This window comes from Astatotilapia calliptera, chromosome 7, assembly GCF_900246225.1.
Source record: "Astatotilapia calliptera chromosome 7, fAstCal1.2, whole genome shotgun sequence".
NCBI classification, from domain to species: domain Eukaryota; kingdom Metazoa; phylum Chordata; class Actinopteri; order Cichliformes; family Cichlidae; genus Astatotilapia; species Astatotilapia calliptera.
In genome coordinates this window covers 3,598,034-3,612,640 of record NC_039308.1, presented here as the reverse complement: position 1 = coordinate 3,612,640, position 14,607 = coordinate 3,598,034, and the positions used below count along the sequence as shown (strand labels likewise).

At 46.5% G+C, this 14,607-nt stretch overlaps 1 protein-coding gene across 1 annotated transcript in view; it reads left to right on the top strand.

Annotated features, from left to right (window-relative positions):
• The window catches only part of LOC113025114 (Golgi apparatus protein 1-like), a 155,968-nt gene that overhangs the window by 50,799 nt on the left and 90,562 nt on the right, over window positions 1-14,607 (top strand). The window lies entirely within an intron of this gene.

The window sequence follows — 14,607 nt, the reverse complement described above, 5'->3', positions numbered from 1 at the left end:
AAGAGATGTTAGAAAAGACCCTGCAGCTGCTACAAGTCCAAACTTCAACTTAAACTCAGAGTCATATATAAGGTATGATAATGGCAGAGTATGCATGCACACTATAATCTCCTATACAGCACCCTAAACACATGAAAATCCCCAAAAGGAAAAACACATCTGCTGAATTTGGAATTATAACGTTTAATTGGAAGTAAATAAAAAAGATGATTGAACTCCATCAAACAAGGCCTTGAATTTCCTTGAAGAGCCTGGAATTTCATGTGCAGTGAGCGCAGAGGGACACACACTCTTTCACGCATTTGTTAAAAACACAAAAGAACCATTTGCACAGCTAAAAACTGTCTTTATGGAAGATTATTGGAAAAACAAAAAGAAGCACATTTTGATTTTTAACATGCCTAAAATTAGAACACTGAGTCCACACAAGATATGTGCTTAAATAACAGATATGTCATCATAAGTAAACTAACAGAATACAAACCCCAAAAAGGGGGTTGGGTATTCATACCAGATACCAGCTGGTATGAAATAGAGATGCTTTAGTTTTATTCTCTTATTAGAGTTATTCTTGAATTATCATAATTAATGTTGGTCCAAGTTCAGCATTGCAAGTGAGCATATTGTTATGATGTCATAGTTTTGTGACGTGTAAAAAAACAAAAACGGCCAATGAGCACTCAGGAAAACATTGTAAATAAAAGGCTGTTAGGATTGGGGCTGGGGGTTGGGATGTGATCGTGCTTAGGGTTGTAGCGCTATAGTTAGGGTTAAGCTCTTCTGGTTAGGGTTTAGTGTGTGGTGTAACAGTGTGTCCACATCACAAAAGTATGACATCACAGAAATGAGAGTGGTCACTTGCAATGTGGAATGTGGACCAAGATTAAGTCTGATTATGCGGGAACAACACCCACATGGAGCTATCAGATTGTGCTTTGCTCATCAGCCAGTATCACCAAAGACAGCCTGAGACCTCCTGGAAAACAGGTGGAGCTGTGAAGCACTCACCGGAATGAAGTGAAAGGCTCATATTGTCATCTTTTTTCCAGGTTTTAAAACTTTTAACAGATTTTTTTTTATTACAGCAAGAAATTTGTTAAAATATTAATTTCATTGGTTTTCTGTATTGCGCTTACAAAACGGAGCATCTGAGTGGAGAGGTGTTGTTTTGTAATTTTGTCTGTCTTTTAGGTGTTTTGTGGTGATCCTGATGTAGCTATAGCTGACTTCAGTTCTTAAGCGTTATAATCTTAAACTTTTAAAAACTAAACATATGTTGGCATTTTCGACTAGAACAAATGATGATGATCATCATGCAACAACATCAAAGTGTTATATTTCTGACACCACAGGAAATACATGCTTTTATTCTGGGACTTTTCTAGAACAGCTTGATTCTTATGATTATGAAAATAATCCTTCATCTTTTTTTGGGCTTTAACGCAGTCCCTCAGGTTTTTCACATTAGCTGAAAAAACATTTGTTTTAGCACCTTTCTCTGTTAATAAGATATCATTCCTCTAATTGTTTAATATCAGGATTCGCCTTGGTTACACTTTATGACAGAAAGTAAAGAGAAGAAAAGTGATGAAAAAAAAAAGTAAGTTATCCTGAATGTCGTGCTTGTGCCAATGAAAACTTTTACTACTGTTGGCAAACGACAAAGGAAGAGGAGAGGGGGAAGGCATGTTAGAAAGCAGTGAGAGAGCAGGAAAGTGTAGTGAGAGTAGGGACTGGATGTATCGTCTATGAGCAGTAAAGGGAGAGAGCTGGCTGATATTATATTGGAGCATACTTCATTGGACATGTAGCTGAAGGGAACAGGTGATAAGGAGATGTTGTGTAGTAGCTGATACAGGCTCTGGGTGGTGGGGAGAATTGCTAGATGGCTGGATAAGAATGGCTGTAGTGATGACGGAAACTGCAAAGAAGGTGTTTGATGTGACCTTTGGACAGAGGAAAGGGGACAAGGAGACTTGGTTTTGGACTGAGGACATACAGGATCACTTAGGAAGAAGTTAGCAGAGAAAGAGCAGGATAGTCAGGGATTCAAAGAAAGTAGACAGGAGTACTGGGAGGTGATGTGTACAGTGAGGAAAGATTGAAGAAAGCATGGGCAGCAGGTTAGGGTGGTTAATGATAGAGACAGAAATGTGCTAACGAGAGAAGAGAAGAAAGTTAGAGAGAAGTAGATGGGTGGAAGACAGTTAGAGAATCAGGAACTGCAGAGGGTTGGTAACAAGGAAATGAGGGCGGCTATGGAAAGGATAAAGAGTGGAAAATTATCCATATGACATACCTGTGGAGTGGTGGAGAAATCTAGGAGAGAGGGGAATCATCTTTTTGACCTGATTGTTTAAAACAACCTTGGAGTACGAGAGGATGTCTGAGGAATGTAGAAGTGTACTCGTACTGATTTTCAGAGACAAGCGTGATGTGCAGAGCTGTAGTAACTACAGAGGGATAAAGCTGATGAGCCATGGCATGTGGAAGGAAAAGAGTTGTTGAGGTTAGGTTAAGAAGAGATGTGATCCATTTTAAAATCCTTTTATTTGTTTTTAAGCGTCTTAATGGTCTTGCCCTTTCTTATTTGTTTGATCTGCTTCAGACAAATAAGAAAGGACAGCACTGCGGTCAGCTGTTATGTTGTTTTTAAAGTGCTTTAGAAATAAAGTGAAAGTGAAAGTAAAGTGAAAGTGATGATCAGTGAGCAGTAGTATGGCTTCATGCTGAGAAGAGCGCTACAGATGGCATGTTTGCATACATATTATTAGGTGCTAAGAAAGATGTGGTGCTGCATCAGGAAGTCGGGAGTGGCAGAGAAGTCTAAGGCTGGTGGAGGACAATCTGCCGTGCAGAAGGAAGAGAAGAAGACCACAGAGAAGATTGATGCATGTTTTGATGCATTTGTACATTTGAACTTTATGTTCACACGTGGCAAGATGGCGCCGGTGTGTGTGGCTGCTCGTCTGTCACTGCCAAGTTTGTTCCTGTTTATGTTATTTTTAATTTGTGTCATCCATGAAACAAAGTCTCTGCTGAGGTATGATCGCCAGACACTATTGGACCTCAAACCTGTGGTCCAAAATATTGTGTCCTTTGGAGCTGGTGGGCAGCAACCCCTGCCCCCATTTGCATCGGAAACCCCGGGTTACCTGTACCGGGTTCCCACGCTACCTTCCCGGCGAAAGCGTCCTCGTCGCCGGGGTAAACGAAGCGGTCGCCTGGTGAAGCTAAAGGTTTACCTAAAGAATTATTCTGCTGTTTTCCGACCAGTACATGGATTCTTGCCAAGGCTGTTTGCGTCTCGGCGTTTTCTGGATCCTGTTGATGCCTGTTTGGTGCCTGTGGTCGGCTTTGATGATGATGCTCCTCGGCCTCGCTGCCCATGCCCTCCCAGGCTAAACCTCCGCTGTCAACATTATCGGAATCTGAGATCGCTGCGGCGGGTTTCTGGACCCCCTGAACCCCGAGCGCCAACTCCAGCTCCCGCTAGGATTGGCCTGGTGAACGCCAGATCACTTTTAAACAAAACTTTTATTCTTCGGGACTTCTTCAGTTCCCGTGATCTGGATTTTCTGTGTGTGACTGAGACGTGGCTGAGTGTTGGTGAGTCCAGTGTCCTATCTGAACTTTTACCTGTGGATTGTTGCTATTTTAACTCGCCACGGACGTCAGGCAGAGGTGGAGGCACAGTGACTGTTTACAAAAAGGATTTTAAATGTAAGCAGTGTTTTCTACAGCCTTCGTTCTCCAGCTTTGAACTTGCCTCATTTGAGGTGAGTCGTACAAACCCGATTTTCTGCGCTGTCATCTATCGCCCCCCGAAATACAATAAGAACTTCATAAACGACTTTTCTGATTTTTTAGCTGGGATTATGCCCAACTATGATAGTGTTCTTATTGTTGGAGATTTTAATATACATGTATGCTGTCCTGATAAGCCACTGGTAAAGGACTTTTTAAGCCTTATTGACTCTTTTAGCCTGGTACAGTCCGTACGTGGCCCTACACATGAGCACGGACACACACTGGACCTTGTTCTGTCATATGGTCTGCCTGTCACTGACTTGGAGATTTGTGACTGTGCACTCTCAGATCATATGCCTGTGTTATTCAACGTTGGTTTGACATATACCGCAGTTAAACCTGGCGCTGCTACTCGGTGCTGTCGGGTTATTAACCCCGCCACTGCTGCGCAGTTTTCTGCTGCTTTTAATCAGCTCGGCGGGCCTTCTGACTTTGTTTCCTCTGACACAGAAGACCTACATTCCTGGTTTAATTCTTGCTGTCAAAAAATCATGGACCCTGTGGCTCCTTTAAAAACCAGGCAGCTTAAGGCTAAACCTGAGCCTTGGTTTAATGAGAGCAGTCGTGCTGTTAAGAGGGAATGTCGTCGAGCAGAACGGAGGTGGAAAAAGGATAAACTGCATGTATCATTTCAAATTCTCAAAGACTGCTGGCATCGCTACCAGAACACTGTTAAAGAGGCAAAAAGGGAATATTTTGCAAATATTATTTCTTCCAACTGTCATAACCCACGTGTGTTATTTAGGACCATTGACACTGTTCTTAATACTCCTGTTAACCATTCCTCGCCGTCAGTCCCCTGACCGTGGTCGGGAGACACGAGGGGAGATGCTTCCTCCAGGGCCGAAGTTTGTCCTCCTTCGGGGTTAACTCCCTTCACTTTTGTGGAGTAGTGAGGCAGACAGAAATCAGCCGAGGCACCGGAGAGTACTGAAGAGATGAGGCTTTAATAACAGTACTGCACACTTTGGAAACACACTGCATAGCCTGTAGCCCGTTAGAACGCTGCTCCCGGTCGCCCTCTACCCATGACACACTCTCTCACTCTCTTTTTCCTCTTTCGCTCCCCGCGTTTCCTTCACGCGCATGCTCACACACACATTACATACACTCCTTACTGCACCCAGTCACACACAAGACAGCAATTCCTGCAACACTACCCCCACTCTGGATGGCAATTAAACAATAATTCCACTCCAGCATTGTAATGCATAAAACTGGTACACAATCCCCTTTACCACTTGGAGCCCACAGGAGATAAAAGTGTTAGCCATTACCGCATATAAGGTGAGGTATAGTATCAACGAGTGCACTTCAGTGACAAAGAGGTTGGCTCAAGTAAGGTGTACATACATGTGCAAAATAAAGCATTTCAAGTGCTGTTAAGTAGAAAAGAAATTACACAATTGTAACTATTACATGGCGACCGGGAATAACCAACTTATCCTAGCATCTAGGAAGGCACAAATACAAATGGATAAGTGCATGTAGATAACCCCGTAGGTCCTTCAGATACTTTTTAAAAAAAAATGTAAACACTGGAACAATGAAAAAAAAATATAACTCTTTTAAACCATTGTAGCTAACAGTATAGGAGGCTGAAACGATTTAAACTTGAACCGAATCTTCAGTCCTACTTGGAACTGTCCATGGTAGGTAAACCAAGTTACGTGATCCACACTCCATACCAGTCTGGAGCTCTGCGCCGACGAGTTGGTCGCTGAAACTGCTGGCCCGGGTGGTCTGGCTCACCCACCACACCCCCACCATTCTCATGGTCTACATGGGAAGGGGACGATGGGACAACCACAACCAGAGCGGGATCAGCTGCAACTGAGACAGAAGGCTGAGAGGAGCTGGGGCCATTGCCAGTTGCAGTAGAGAACAGACTGTGCAGACCCAGATCACGGTCTGCTGGGTCATCTTCTAAAGCTGGTGGTGGGACCTCTGTAGGGGACCACTGATGAGCCTGATCAAGGACCCAGGTATTGTCCAGTGGCTCGCGGCAGCGATAATGCTTTAGCTGGTCATGGTGGACAACTTTCACTTTAGACCTTGGGTTCTTCTGGATCCGATAAACTAGGTCATCCAATTGTCCCAGGACAAAGAATGGTCCTTCATACGATGGGAGGAACTTTCTGACCTTGTTCTTGACGTGACGTGTTCCTTTGATGAGATACCACACAGGATCTCCAGTCTTATACTGTGTGTGGCAACAGTTCTTGTCATATTGCCTTTTTGCGCGCTTGACTGACTCACCCAGGGCTTCCCTGGCGATGAGGTGGGCCAGCTCCAGCCGCTCACGCATTTGCTGCACATACTCTGGAACTGAGGGTTGGTTGCCTGGATCAGGAGGTAGACCTGCGACAAGGTCCACTGGCTCACTCAGTTCTCGGCCAAACATCATGAAGTTCGGGGTGAAACCTGTAACACTGTGTTTGGTCGCCCTGTAGGCCATAACAGCGTACGGGATCATCAGGTCCCAGTCCCAATGACAACGCTCTGCTGTGGAGGCCAGGATCTTCTGGAGAGTGGCATTGAAACGTTCAACCTGGCCATCTGACTGGGGTCGGAATGGCGTTGTATGAGTCTTATCTATGCCAAACAAACTGCACACCCCTTGGAACACATCAGATTCAAAATTGCGTCCCTGATCACTGTGTAGTGCTTGAGGTATCCCGTAGCGGCACACCCACTCAGACGCAACGACCTCGGCAACGGTTGCAGCCCGTTCATCTGGGATAGGAAAGGCTTCAGTCCACTTTGTAAAGTAGTCTTGTATCACAAGCACATATCGGTTTCTGCGCTCTGTCTCATTCAGTGGTCCCATAATGTCCAGCGCAACGCGCTCCATTGGGGCTCCTACCCGGACAGTTCCCATCGGAGCTTGCGGTGTCTTCTGGGGTCGGGCCCTGGATGCACAGCTGGTACAAGTACGGCACCAAAGAGCGACGTCTTCCCTCATGTGATACCAATAGAATCGGGTTCGTAGTCTGGCCACAGTCCTCTCGACACCAAAATGTCCACCCACTGGCCCTTCGTGCATCTGGCCCATCACTTCTGGTTGTAGCTTACGTGGCAGTACGATTTGGGGATAGAACTGGGTCTCGTCAAGGCAGTAGAAGCGACGGACCAGAACTCCATCTCTGAAGTAGAGCCGTTTCCATTGAGCCCAGTATGTCTTAGTTGCTGGGCTGCATGGTGAAACAATAGTCCATGGGGGGCGCTCACTGCTGGCCTCCATCCAGGCGCGTATGGGTGCAATGTCTGCATCAGCGTCCTGGGCTTGGCTCAGCTCCCCCATGGTCCAACCATGAAACAGAGAAGCAGTATCAAGGGTTTTAGCCACATATACTTTCTCAGTCAGCTTTACAGTGTGTGTATTAGTGGACATGTTCTGGTGTGATATGTCTGTTCTAGTGTGAATTGTCTGTTCTGAGATGTCTGTGTTGATAGAAGTGTTTTGACATAAAATGTCTGACTTTGTAAGAGCAGTTTGGTCTAAAGTCTTTGTTTCTGGTGTGGTGGTGTTATGACTTACCCCCACTAGACACACCGCTGTAGTAGCCGGTTGTCCCTCCACCCTCACCGGACTCAGCAACAGGGAGCTGGTGTCAGAGTCCAACTCGCATTGAACTGCCTGATGACTGGTCCCCCCGAGATGCTTGGGGGGGTCCTGCACTCTGCATGGACAAGACTGGCGACAGGGTCTTCTGGAGAGGCTATCAGCATTGGTGTGCACTCGACCTGGACGGTGGATGATCTCAAAGTTGTACTCGGCAAGCTTCTCGAGCCATCGAGCTAATTGTCCCTCTGGCTCTTTCATTTTTGTTAGCCACCGTAGACTGCTGTGGTCTGTGCGCACTTTGAAAGGCCGTCCAAGGAGATACTGGCGAAAGTGGGACGTGAAATCCACGACGGCTAGTAGTTCACGTCGTGTGGTGCAGTAGTTTTGTTCAGTTCTTGATAGCTTACGACTGCCATATGCCAGCACACGCCCTGTTGCATCTGTGACAGCACCGCGCCGATGCCAGTGTCGCTGGCATCAGTGTCTAGTGTCATTTCTCCATGGTCAAGTGGATAGCCAAGAACAGGGGCAGAGGTGAGTCGACACTTCAGCTTGTCGAAAGCTGCTTGGTGCTCAGCATGCCACTGAAAATGTGCATTCTTCTTGGTCAGGTTGTGCAGGGGTTCGGCTATAGAGGCAAAATCTTTCACAAACCGGCGGTAATATGAGGCCAGGCCGATGAAGCGTCTGACCTCCTGGATGGACGTAGGTGTGGGCCACATCTGAACCTTTTGAACTTTGCTGGGGTCGGTAGCCACACCATGCTCGGATACCACATGGCCAAGATAAGCAACTTCGCGGCGAAAGAGGCAGCATTTGGCAGGTTTCAGTTTCAAGTTAGCTTGTTGAAGTCTATAGAATACCTGGCCAAGCCGTTGCAGCATCCCCGACACGTCCTTAGCCAGCACGATGATGTCGTCCAAGTAGACCAGGCAGGTCTCCCACTGCATGCCAGCCAGGACGCGGTCCATCAGCCGCTGGAACGTTGCCGGGGCATTGCATAGTCCAAATGGCACGACGTTCCACTCAAAGAGGCCTGTCCTAGTGCAGAAAGCGGCGGCCCTGCGTGCTCTAGGCGTCAGCTCAACCTGCCAGTAGCCAGATGCGAGGTCTAATGTGCTGAACCATCTGGCAGTTGAGAGTGTGTCCAGCGTGTCCTGGATGCGGGGCAGCGGGTAGGCGTCTGTTATGGTGCGGTCGTTGAGAGCCCTGTAGTCAATGCAGAGACGGTATGTCCCATCTTTCTTACGCACCATAACGATGGGCGAGGCCCAGCTGCTGCAGCTGCGTTGGGCGAGACCGCTCTGTAGACTGTCGTAGATCTGCTGATCAGCATTTTGCTGCTTTTCCCCTGCCATTCTTCGTGGATTTTGTTTGACTGGGGCACCAGGACGGGTTATGATGTCATGCTGCACAAGGCTGGTTCGGCCCGGGTCAGCAGGCCCTGTAGAAAACACATGTCCATAAGTGCAAAGCAAGCGTTTCAGTTGGAGCTGTTCATAGTCATTGAGGTCTGTGGAGCTCTGGGCATAGAGCTCCTGCAGGTGCAGAGGAACCACAGGAGGGCTGGTCAGAGAGTCTGCAGCTGGGGAGACCATGGAGGGTTCCACGGCCTCAGCTGGCTGGAGGAGCCCGGCAATGGATCCCGCCTTAATTGTTACTGCTTTATTGCCAAGGTTAAAAAGGCGAAGTGGGACAGCTTTAGAAGGCTGTGCGTTGACTAGGACTCTGGCGATAAGTACTTTGTGCTTCTCAACAAAACCTTTGGTGGGACTAAGCATCATGTCACCTCGAGCTGCTGCACCAGGATGCACGTTGCCTTTCACCATATACTCTTGCCCCGATTCCACCACCACAGTTCTAGCTATTCTCACTGCGTGTGACTTTGTACTGGCTTCGGTTTGGTAGTAGAGCACCTCTTCACCGAAAAGGATGATGCGGCGTTTGCCAAAATCAAGACGTGCTTCAGCTTGAGTGAGGAAGGGATGCCCAAGCAGCACCTCATTTCCTGCTATATCTGCCACCAAGAAATCAACATCCACCTGTCGATTGTTGATATTGACAGGTATCTGGGCTTCACCTAGCACCGGCACGTCCCCAGGTCCCACACCAAGCAAGGTCTCAACAACTGAGGGCTGTAGTGGTGGTCTCACGTCTGGGTGGATGGAGTTGTAGTAGGGCAGCGGCAGCACGCTCCTCCGGGCTCCACTGTCCAAAACAGCACATACCTCCACTTCGCATGGGGATACTCATTTCTTGGCTTTGGCACTTAAGGTGGAGCACAGTGGGTTTTGGGCTGTCCCAAGGGCTACTGTTCAATGTTAAGGCCTTGGTGGTTTTGTGAGGGGAAGGGCACTGCTTTTGGACATGGCCCCAACCTTGACAGTTATGGCAGCGAACCCCACTCCTTTTAAAATTTCTGTGATTGTTCGGTGTTGTCGAGGGTGTGTGTGGGACAAAACGATTCGGTGAGGGGCTAGCTGCAGGTGCATGCTCAGCAACAGTCTCATCTCTGTCTTTTTCTCTGACGACGGCAGCTCGGGGCCGGCGTTCAGCTGCATTACGGGCTCCTTGCTGCATGGCACTGGTTACATAAGATGCAGCCCTTTTAGTGGTTTCGTGTCGGTGGGCTATTTCGTATGCGCAGGCAAGTGTGGCTGGGTGCCTCTCTAGCAACTTCTGTACTATTTCTGCATCACCCAGCCCATTGGTGAAAACTTCAACAGCTATAGAGTCTTGTTCAATCTCTGCTCTATTACCATATGCAACAGCCACTTTCCCATAAATGTCATCTCTGAAAACATGCAGGGCCTCACCAGGTTTACGCACTCGCTGCCTCAGTTCTACAGCAACAGCAGCTGCATGGTCAGAAGAAGGGCCATATGCAGTTTCCAGTTCGTCCACCAGGCGGCGGTAATCCCATTTGGATGAGCAGGGATTTCTGTGGATAATGGCCCCTGCTGCTCCAACTAGGCAGAATTTTTGTCATTGTTTTTTCTGACCAATAGTTGGCTTCAGCGCAGCTCTCAAACCTGTGCAGAAATTCCTTCCACGGTGTGGTGCCGTCATATTGGCCCGGACGTAGGGTGGGGACTCTCTCTCTAGTGTCACCGTCCTCTTCACTGTCAGATGGGGGCTGACGGGGCACACAGCGGGTCTTGCCTGGTTTCGAGCGGGGTTTATGCTGTGCAGTGATTTCCCCATAGCTAATGGCTTCATTAAGGCTACTGGAAGGCATACATTGCATGGGTGTATTTAACATTGCGTTAAACTGAGCCGGTGTGCTGTGTACAAAACTGTCCATGTGAGCGGAGGAAAATGGGTTTGAGTCTGGATAGTGGATTTTCATTTGGGGAGTAGGAGCTGGATAATAGTTCATGCTGCTGCCTGTGTTTCTCTCACAGCCGTAGCTGCGGCATTCAGCATCAACGAAGGGATTCGTGCGGGAAAACTGCGGCCGGGCAGGACCATCGGGCGGCGCGAATACACACTCTCCATTAGCGTGTGTGTTAGCACAACTTTCGGCACACAGGAATGGGTTCATATGTTCACATTTAGTCACAGCTCTGTCTCTGTTAGCTTCCCTAATGCTCGCGGCACCCTCGGAGACACTGGTCAGCGATATGAACGGGTTGGAGTAATTGGTCTCAAGTCCGTACTTTTCACGAGAATGGCGAGCAGCGGCCATCGCGAGTTAGCTTAGCTGCGGGCTAATACACTTGTAATTACAGTCACTCGGCTTTATCGTTAGCCGCTTTAGCCTGTCGGTTTTTCTCTGTGCTCACCACTTCTTTAACAACGTGAGAGGGTCCCTTCGTGGTCGCCAGTGTTAACCATTCCTCGCCGTCAGTCCCCTGACCGTGGTCGGGAGACACGAGGGGAGATGCTTCCTCCAGGGCCGAAGTTTGTCCTCCTTCGGGGTTAACTCCCTTCACTTTTGTGGAGTAGTGAGGCAGACAGAAATCAGCCGAGGCACCGGAGAGTACTGAAGAGATGAGGCTTTAATAACAGTACTGCACACTTTGGAAACACACTGCATAGCCTGTAGCCCGTTAGAACGCTGCTCCCGGTCGCCCTCTACCCATGACACACTCTCTCACTCTCTTTTTCCTCTTTCGCTCCCCGCGTTTCCTTCACGCGCATGCTCACACACACATTACATACACTCCTTACTGCACCCAGTCACACACAAGACAGCAATTCCTGCAACACTCCTTTGAATGTCTGTTTGGAAGTTTCTCCTGAGATTTGCAATGATTTTCTGAACTTTTTTATTGAAAAGGTTGTCACCATCAGGGCTCTTATCACAGCTCCTGACTCTGACCCCTCTGTCTCTGTCCCTTGCGCTGCTGTTTTCACTCAGTTTGAGCTTGTGACGCTCTCCTCTTTAGAGGATGTGGTTCGCCATATTAAGCCCACAGGTTCCCCACGGGATCCTGTCCCTCCACAATTCTTTAAAGAAATTTTTCCTAGTATACAACAGTATGTCCTTGACATTATTAACAGCAGTCTGTCTTCTGGTGTGGTTCCTGCAAATTTCAAACATGCAGTAGTACAGCCACTGCTTAAGAAACCTGGCCTTGATCACACAGTTTTAGCGAACTATAGGCCTATTTCCAAGCTGCCTTTAGTCTCCAAGGTTTTAGAGAAAATTGTTTTTAGTCAACTGAAAGATTTTCTAGATGAAAATGGAATCTTTGAGGTTTTTCAGTCAGGTTTTAAAACCCTTCACAGCACAGAATCTGCATTACTAAGGGTTTTTAATGACATCCTTCTGGCATGTGATTCTGGTAACCATGTTGTTCTTGTCTTGCTTGACCTAACTGCTGCCTTTGACACAGTAGACCACAATATTTTAATTTCTCGATTACATGATGTAGTGGGTATTGGTGGCACTGCACTCAATTGGTTTAGGTCTTATTTGTCAGATAGAACTTTCTCTGTCAGCCTTCTCGGTTACGAATCGTCTTCTGCTCCTCTGTCATGTGGTGTCCCACAGGGCTCAATTTTAGGGCCACTGCTCTTTTCTCTGTATCTACTGCCTCTGGGTTCTATCCTTAGAAGGCATGGGATCTCATTTCACTGTTATGCCGATGACTGCCAAATTTATTTGACACTAAAACGCAAGGATGCCATCTCCATAAAACCTCTCTTGACATGTCTAGATGACATTAAAGCTTGGTTGGCTCGAAACTTTTTAAATTTTAATAAAAAGAAAACAGAAGTGTTGGTGTTTGGACCCAGTGGTCCCTGTGAGTCCTCCTCTGTTGTTTTAGGATCCCTGGAAGTCTATTTTAAATCTGTTGTTACTGACCTTGGTTTTAAGTTGGACAGTGATTTTAAATTGGACAACCAAATCAGAGCAGTGGTGAAGTCCAGTTTTTATCATTTAAGGCGACTGGCAAGACTAAAATCTTTTCTTTCGAGGCAGCACCTTGAAACAGTGATCCATGCTTTTATTTCTTCCCGCCTGGACTACTGTAACTCACTTTATGTGGGGGTCAGTCAGTCGTTGCTCTCACGTCTGCAGCTGGTTCAAAATGCGGCTGCACGACTCCTAACAGGAACTCGAAAAAGAGAGCATATAACCCCTGTGCTGGCCTCTCTGCACTGGCTGCCTGTGTCTTTTAGAGTTAATTTTAAAATTCTTATGTTTGTTTTTAAATGCCTACACAGTCTTGCCCCGCCTTACCTCTCTGAGCTTCTTCATCCCCACATACCCTGTCGGTCTCTCAGGTCAGCTGACCAGCTGCTCCTGGAGGTACCGAGATCCAGGAGGAAGCTCAGAGGGGACAGGGCCTTCTCTATTGTGGCTCCAAAATTATGGAATAATTTGCCCATGCATGTTAGAGAGGCCCCTTCACTGTCCACTTTTAAATCACGTCTTAAAACCCACTTTTATTCCTTGGCTTTTAACCTCAGTGAGACTTAGTTTCTTTTTTTAATGCAGTAGTTATTTAATTAATGATTTCACTCTTCTTTTATTTGTTTTTTATTTATATCTCATGTAATTTTATTTTACAGTTCCAATGTACAGCACTTTGTGTCAGCTGTGGTTGTTTTAAAGTGCTTTATAAATAAAGTTGATGATGATGATGATGATATACAGAGGGTTGGTGTGACAGAGGATGATGGTACAGATGGAGTGAGATGGAGGCAGATGATCCAATGTGGTAATCCTTAACTGGAACAGCTAAAACAAGAGGAAGAAACAGTCTGGCTTGACAAATTATGGATGTTGGTTGGTGTCCACCAGGTGGAGCTTGAGTCTTTTCAGAAAACCAAAGAATTCAGGTCTCTTCACAAACATGTGGCACCACCGCACTTTGGAAAATGATAATTTACTTTGGCAAAGTTGCTGATTATAGTTTGATGCTTTGATCCAAACCACATGAGAACTGAGAGTTCTGAAAACAAAGATGATTTACTCACGTTTGTCTTTTCAGGCAGAAGCAAACTGACGGATGGTTTTCTGTGTTTGTGATGTTTGTTTGAGGTTTTTGCTGTTGTTTCCTTATTGGTTCTGGATACATTTTGCAATCAGTCAGTTTCTGGCCTGTAATTTTTTAATACAGCTTGCAGGGACTCAGTGGAAATAAATTGTGTTTAACCAGGATTATATGAGTTATGACATCTGCTTTCCAAGTGTGTCCTGCCCAAGACAGGAAACAGTGGTGAATTATATGAACAGAAATTCACACGTAATGAGTTTACAAATGTGGATGACTAAAAGAGTAAGATAAAAAAACACTTCAAATGAGGGAATGTAATTGAGAATTGTTTTTGATTTGAGGCTACAGATTGTTTTTATGTGTTTGAAGCTACCTGGTACCTAGACCTGAATCTTGTTCCATTTTAAAAACTTCTAGGCTGGGCTGTGCCTTTGGAGGTGGTCCTGAGGGTCTTGATCCACACTGTAATGATGTGAGTCATTAAGGGTCACATCATGAGCCAAGACGTTAAATATTTGCGAGACATCTCTTTACCCTGACATCATTTGAGTTATTGAGGTCCAGAGATGGGCGTTACAGTAACGCGTTACAAGTAACGCGTTACTGTAATCTGATTACTTTTTTCAAGTAAGGAGTAAAGTAAGGGATTACTATTGCAAAAACGGTAATTAGATTACCGTTACTTTCCTGTAGGAACGCTGCGTTACTGCGTTACTAAAACCGTGATTTTTTTGCGAGAATGTCTCATGACAGTGACGTAAGCGAGTGCGACGTTCG